The sequence below is a fragment of the Pristis pectinata genome, chromosome 22 (genome assembly GCF_009764475.1).
Source record: "Pristis pectinata isolate sPriPec2 chromosome 22, sPriPec2.1.pri, whole genome shotgun sequence".
Classification (NCBI taxonomy): Eukaryota; Metazoa; Chordata; class Chondrichthyes; order Rhinopristiformes; family Pristidae; genus Pristis; species Pristis pectinata.
Window position 1 is genome coordinate 7,332,640 of NC_067426.1, and position 8,275 is coordinate 7,340,914.

Below are 8,275 nucleotides of genomic sequence, written 5' to 3' on the forward strand. Positions count from 1 at the left end.
GGTGTTATGGATAGCAAGGAAGGTTGCCTAGAGCAGGATATAGATCAGTTGGAAAGTTGGGTGGAGTGTTGGCAGATGGAATTTAATCCTCCAAGTGTGAGGTGATGCATTTTGGGAAGTGAAATTAGGGGTAGGAAGTTGAAGAGACCTAGAGTTCCAAGTCTAGTTCCCTGAAAATGGCAACACAGGTGGATAGGGTGGTGAAGGTGGCATATGGCATAAAATATGAATTGGGATGTTGCAACTTTACAAAACACTGGTTAGCCTGCACTTGGACTATTGTGTACAGTTCTGGTCACCACACTATAGGAAGGGTGCGATTGCACTTGAGAAAGAGCAGAGGAGGTTCACCAGGATGTCACCTGGATTGGAGGACTTTAGTTATGAAGAGGTATTGGGTAGGCAGGGCTTGTTTTTCCTGGAGTAATGGAAGCTGGGGGTAATCTGATAGAAGTACAGGAGATTATCAGAGGATAGATAGTCAAAATCTTTTTCCCATGGTAAGGGTATCAAAAACAACAATGGCATAAGTTTTAAGGTGAGAGGTAGGAGATTTAAAGGGAACTTGAGGAGTAAGGTCTTTTTTACACTGGTTGATACCTGGAGCAACAATCTGCTGGAGGAATTCAGTGGTCAAGCAGCATCTGGGGGGGGGGGGGGGGATTGTTGATATTTCAAGTTGAAACTTTGTATCAGGACTGAGAGTAGAGAGGGGAGATGGCTAGCTGATATCTTGAATGTGCTGCCAGAGGAGGTGGTGGAACTTTTAAAAGGCATTTGGACAGACAATTAAATAGGCAAGGCATAGAAGGATATGGTCCTAATGCGGACAAATGGCATCAGTGTAGAGCAAAAAGGTCAGCGTGAACATAGTGGGCTGAAGGGCCTGTTCTTGTGCAGTACAATTCTAAATATAGGGCACTTGCAGTCAGAAGCAGGAAATTACAATTGGGAAAGAAATGGTTAAAAAAAAATTAAACATACGCTTTGTTTCCATTTTCACAAAGGAAGACACAAATAACTTCCCAGATATATGAGAGAACTAAAGGTCTAGAGAGAGGGGAGCTGTAGGAAATCAGTATTAGCATAGAAACAAGATGGGGAAATGAATGGGTTTAAAGACCAACAAGTCCCTGAGGGTTCTGATAATTAATGAAATTGCAATGGAAAAAGTGGATACATTGGTGATCATCTTCTCTGGAGCAGATGGGAAGGTGGCAAATGTAATCCCATTATCCAGAAAAGGAGGAAGATTTTAAAAAAAAGGAGTTACAGACCAATAAGCCTGACGTCAGAAGTGGGGCAAATGCTGAAGTCTTTTTTAATAAAGATGTAATACTTCAAAAGCATTAACAGGATTGGACAAAGTCAGCATAGGTTTTTGAATGGGAAATCATGGTAAACAAATTTACTGGATTTTTTTTGATAGTGGATTAGTGAACCAATGGATGTGGCATATTTGGACTTTATAAGGGCCTTTGATAAGGTCCAACATTAGAAGTTATTGTGCAAAATTAAAGCACATGGGATTATTATTGCTAATATGGATTGACAATTGATTGACAGACAGGAAGCAGAAAATGGGTCTTATCTAGGTGACAGGCAGGCAGTCCCTGGACAAGGGGGGGAAAAGTGTCCCCAATGTCACCCTCATCCTGATGACCATCTTCGTCTGTGGCTGCATCAGGCTGTGCGTGGGACCAAAGTACATGGGCACCAAGTGTCACTATGTGCCAAGGTTCTACCTGTCCCAGTGTTGCGAAGGATGGGCAGTCAGCTGGACATTGTCGCACTACCTGTCCTTCGTGAAAAAGTTCTTCCAGACCAACACCTTTGACCACAAGTCCATCAGGCAGTGGTCAGCACGGATAATCCTGCAGACACTGCAGGAGAAGGACTCGATGGATACTGTGGGGTGATTCCCTGAGCAGACTGTCCAGACCACTTGGCAGAATGCCTCATCGCCAGAACTCACCAACAAGCACCAAGACCTTGCTTGGCTGGCGGTGAGAGGGGCCCTCCCAGTCATATCCTTCCTGCATGGTCAAAACATCAGTCCCAGCGCGCGCTGCCCCCGGGAGGACTGCGTTGGGGACGAGACAGTCACCCACCTCTTTGCGGGCTGTAGGTTTGCGAGGATGGTGTGGTGAAAGATGTAAGGGTCCTTGTCATGTTTCATCCCCAGCAGCTGTGTAACAGAGGATTCTCTGATCAGCGGGCTGTTCCCGGGGACACACACAGAGACGGACATCAACTGCTGTTGGAAGGTCATCAACTCAGTGAAAGATGCCGTTTGGTCTGCCGGAGCTTGTTGGTCTCCCAGCACTGTGAGATGTCCGTAGGGGAATGCTGCTGACTGGCACAGTCCAGGCTGCAGGAGTACGTGTTGAGGGACACACTGAAGCTGGGTGCAGCCAACGCAAGGGCTCGGTGGGGAAGGACTACAGTTTAGGGTTCCTCTGCCACAGGAGAGGGAGGGGTGGGGTCAGGTGAGGAAGCCCCTTAAATATTATAAATATGGAATTGGGGAATCACTCCAGGGAGCCACACGAGTGGCATTGGTGCTGTGGTTCTTTAACACTAATGGTTGATCTGTACACGAATGTAAAGGTTTGCACTGTTTTTTTGTTGTATATAGTTTTTTATGATGAATAAAGTTTATTTTGGATAAAAAGATTAGTGCTGATGCCCCTCCTTTTCACAACATATAAATAATTCGGCTGAGGGAATGACAAAAGATTTGGGTGAGGGAGAATGTGAGCTGTGACAAGGGTGCACAGAGGCTCCAATATGATTTGGATGTTGGGCAAATGGGCAAAAGCACAACTGATGCAGTTTAATGTAGATAAATGTGAAGTTATCAATTTTGGTGCTAAAACAGAATGATAGATCATTATCTGAATGATGATAGATTGGGAACAGGAAAAGTGCAAGAGACCTGGGTGTCCTTGTACAACAGCCGCTGAAAACAAGTGTTCAGGTACAGCAAGCAGCGAGGAAGGCAAATAGTATGTTGGCCTTCATTGAACAGGATTTGAATACAACAGCAAGGATATCTTGCTGCATCTAGATGACCTAGGGGTGAGACCACATCTGGAGCTTTGTGTGCTGTTTAGGTCTCATCTGTGGAAAGATCCTCTTGTCATTGAAGGTGTGAAAAAAAGATTATTAGACTGATACCTGGCATGGTGGGACTGAGGAAAGATTCGGTCAGTTAGAACTATATTCTGAAAGGGGAGCTCACAAAAACCTATAAAGTTCTAACAGACAGATTAGATACAGGGAGGATGTTCCAAATGGCTGGAGAGTACAGAACCAGGGTTCACAGGATGTGGGATATGCCATTTAGCACTGAGATAAGGAGAAATTTCTTCATCCAAAGGATGATGAACTTGTGGAATTCTCTGCTATAGAGGACAGTGGAGGCAGTCATTAATATTCAAGACAATGGATGTCTTTCATAATGCAAAAGGAATTGAGAGATATAGAGTAGGCAGGCACAGAGTTCTGAAGTGGGTATCAGCCATGAATGATGGAGCAACCCTGAAGGGACAATTGATGTACTCCTGTATCTATTTTGTGTTTTTGTGTGCTCGTATCTTTTTGCAATAAAGGCCAACATGTTATCTGTCTTCCTAATTGCATGCTGAGTCTGCATGTCAGATTTAAGTGAATTGTGTACAATGATACCCAGGGCCCTCTGAACACAAACACCTTTCAATCTCTCACAATTTAAAAAATTATGTCTTTTTCCACCACATTATATTTCACCTGCCATATCCTTGGCCATTCACTTAGCATGTCTATATCTTCCTGTGTGCTCCTCAAAGCACACACTGTCACCTAGCTAAGTATCATCAGCACACTTGGATGTGTTACACTTGGTCTCCATATCCAATTCGTCCATACAGATTGTGAACATTTGGGGACCCCAGCGCTGATCAATGACTATGTACAGTGTTCATACACAACAAGCCTGTACTTGCCATGTTCCAGAAAGTGCCACCATTGCTCCACAGTCCAGAATTTGCCCCAGTGCTTTTTAACTTCAGGTGCTCCCTGGTGCTTCAATTTGCAAAACCTGCAATTGTGTGAACCTTCTCATTAAGATTAAATAGAATCTGAAATGATGAAAGCCACTGTTTCACACTTTGAACATGCAAAATTCAATCCACAAGTATCATAGACACTCCCATTACTCCCAAATAGAAACAAAATTAAACTTTCTTCAATCATTTAACGCATCTGCAAATACATTTTGTTTTACCTGTAATAAAGCAGGCAATTATGTGATTTTTTTTTGTCTGTACATCCAATGGGATTAAAAACACCAGGGAATTCCTTTCATATGATAGTGATTGTTTTTTTTTTGTTTGAGAATATCACTAAGGTGCAACTTTAAACTATATATAAGAAAAACATAGATTTGTAATGCCTACACTGTCAGCCTAATTTTGCAAATTAGCTTCACTAGATAATGTAATGGTGCTGGTTGTGGATTAATTCACAAAGATCCTGACTGTTTAATTGGACTTCTCATGTAAAATTTAGCTTCTCCAATGCAAACAACTACTCATTCCATTTAATGACAAGAACATCCAGCAACTCCTTAGTTATGCATTTTATGACTGAGCTGAAGTTATTTTATTAGGTATGCAACTAGTTTTTATATTTGAAGGGGCTTCAAACGTCTGGTTTCCTCTGTAGAATCTTATTTCAGTTATTGCCCAAAAGAATGTGATTACACCACTCTTGAACAGCTGCAAAGCTTCTTAGTATAATGAATTTGACAGTCTCACACCAGTTCCTATTGTGCACAAGTCTAGACACAAATTGGCAGCCTGGATCAGAAAGACCAGAAGTAATCTTCATAAGGGAAACAGACTGGTGCATTGAATAGAGCGACTGTAGGTTCTGCATCAAACTACTGTCCCTGATCTGGAAAGATTTACTAGTGACTATATCAGAAAAAATGATACACACATATCTATACTATTTGCATGGTTCCCACTTGTGTGTTAATTCAACTTGATATATTTTTAAATCATTGGGAATAATTTAAAATCAGTTTTCACCCTTCATGTTCACACTTAATTTTAATCCTATGTTGTTCATCACAGTTCACTTTCCCAGAGACATTGTTCAATAAGGCTCTACATTTTCTGCAGCTCTCTAGCCCTTTGACAATTCAGCACATGAACTTGGGAGTCTTGTACTCAGCCATGAGGGATATCACACATGATATCCTCATTCTCACCCAAAATCCAATTACAAAATATTCCAATTACAGAAAAAAAATCACAGGACAATTGATTGAACAAAAATTAAATGAAACTTTATTCAATCAGGATATGTGTAATAGTAACATTTTCTTTGGATTGTCTCACCCCTTAGGATTGAATAGAATTTGAGTGATGCTGAATAAACAAGGAAATAATATGAGCATATGAGTTGACTATTTAGCCCCTCAATCTTGTGCCACACAGTATCATGATGGATCTGTCACCTCAATGCATTTATCGATTTCCTTATGGAAATGGACAGAGAGGCTAGGAGCAAACACCATAAAGTGTAGGAAGGCCTTCTTACATGATTTAACAAAAGTGGATTGCAAACAGCAAAATTAGCGAACATCAAGATATTATTCATCTTCAAAACTTTCAGAAAGAAATAAAAAATTCAGTGGGAAAAGCACCAGCTCTAACAAAGTCTGCATAATCAATGCCTTGGTGGTCATTAAGGATGGATATCAGAGAAGTTCCAGGGTGTAAGGAAACAGCAAGCCTCTTTGTTTGCTTTGGAGTCCCCTGATCCAGCTGGTTGGCTGCTGTTGGAAGATGGCCATCCATTCAATCCGCTCCATGGAGCTGGGTAAGACATGTTGCACTTCTTTTCACATGGGAAATTCAGTGATCAGCAGTTTAAGGAAGAGGATGGTTTAGTAATATTTCTGCAGCCTGACATATTAAAGATCTACAAATCTTGACCTGATGGAGGTACATAACATGATGAGGTATGGATGGGGTGGATTTCAGCACGGACATAGTGGGCCAAAGTGCTCGGTTCTGTGCTGTGCTACTCTACGACTTTCTTCTGTTCATCAACACTCCCTCGGACCCTACCATGTATATCTTATCCTTGTTTGCCCTCCCAAAATGCATCACTTCTCACTTGGTAGAATTAAGTTCCATCTGTCATTGCTCAGTCCAACTTCTAGTTGGTCAGTATCCTGATGTAGCTTTCAACAATTCTCCCTGTTGTGTATGACACCACCAATTTGTGTCAATCCCAAACCCAGGTTCGATCATGACTTTGGGTGCTGTCTGTGTGGGAGTTTGCATATTCTCCCTCTGAACATGTGGGTTTCCTCCCATATCTCAAAGACATGTGGACTGGTGGATTTGCTCACTCACTTCTTGTTGAGGTGGAGCAAGATCACTGCGTCATAATCAAGGATTTTTCAGATATGGTCTTAAGTATGTAGTGACTTCTGAAAGAACAGGTTAGCAAAGCCATTATGCCTTACATATGCATTTTAGTAACTCCAGAAATTCTGATAGGTTACTGGACCTCCTCAATCATCTCATTAGATCCACTCTTTCTGTACTTAAATTGCAATCTAAAAAGAAAAAACAAAACAAAATTTCAAGTTGCGAAGAAACAAAACTATTGGTCAGTAAATTTGTGACTGAAGCAAGCAAGCTCAGATTACTCCACCAGGCAACAGACTTAGCTAATGTTCACGGACTGAAGGGAAACATTCTTCTAGATTGCAATACCTACCTGGAGCCTGACCTGGCAACACCTCAATGCAGGATCCATTCTTGCAGGCCATTCTGGGTCCCATTTGGTAGGCAACATCTACTAGTCCAGAAGTAATTGCAGCAAGGCACAGGATACTTATGGGGCAAGACAAAGGTACTGTTATCCGCTGAAGAAAGCCAGAATAATATAGGTGGGATTTTGTGAATGCATTCCCTGAGGTCATACATGTTTCTGTGAGAAACTAGCCCAGTGAGTTACATATCATGGGTCAACTTACAGAAACTTTAGAGCTGACTTCACTCCAGCAGCTTTGGCCCCTTTGTCTTGTCCTGAGCAGAATTGTAAGTATGCACCACAAACATGGGTCAACTAACCCTTTAGTCCATTGCTTGTTGGCAGAAAAGCAGACAGAGATTAAGACATTTGGAGTCAGCAAGGTTTTATGCAGGGTAGATCATGTCTGGAGTCAGCATGGGTTTTGTGCAGGGGAGATCATGTCTCACAAATCTGATTTGAGTTTTTTGAGGAGGAAGCTATGAAAACTGACAGGGAAAGAGTAGACGTGATTTACATGGATGTTAGTAAAGCTTTTGACAGGGTTGTGGATGGTAGGCTGGTCCAGACTGCTGTGGCATATTGGCAAACTGGATTTAAAATTGTCTGGCTGACAGGAGGCAGAGAGTGGCAGTGGATGGGTATTTTACAGACTGGAAATTTGTAACAAATGGTGTACGGCAGGGATTGGTGCTGGGATCTTTGTTATATATACGTACATACAAATTACTTGATGAAAACGTAGGGGGTATGATTAGTAAGTTTGTGTACAATGCTACACTTCCAGCCTACACCATGTCAGAATCCATGAACTGGCATCATCACCTTCATCTGAAAGGGCAAAAGGGACCAGGAACTGCTAACGCATCTCTGCTTAACTTGGATGATATGATTCTGTCCAAGGTCATAATCAATTGTCAAATCTGCTCTGGAGCTGATAATTCAGCTAGTTCTGAACTTCTGAAGCAGTTTGAAGATCAAGTCTCGTTGCTGGTAAGTTTCATTTTACAGGACCAAGAACAAGAGCGGGAAGCAGTTTAAAGAGCAAGTCTCGTTGCCTAACTAACTGGGCAGCAGCAGCCAATAAAAAGGTAAGCGGAATTGATAATGTGTCTGTGGCTCAGTGTAAGAGTGGAACCTTGAGGCTTTGGCTCAAGAGGTTTTGGTGTGAAGAGAGGAGTGAGTGGAGGCTAAGGTGAGGTTCAGGTAAGGTCCCTTTTTTTTCTTATTGCACAGTTTAGAGCACTGGGAATGGCAGGCAGGGCAGTAGTTTGCTTCTCTTGCAGGTTGTTGGAAATCAGGGAGACCTTCAGTGTCCCTGATGACTACACCTGCGAGAAGTGCATCTGGCTGCAGCTCCTTACAGACCGTGTTAGGGAACTGGAGCTGGATGAACTCCAGATCATTCAGGATAGACAGGAGTTACCTGGAAGCAGTTACATATAGGTTGCAGGAT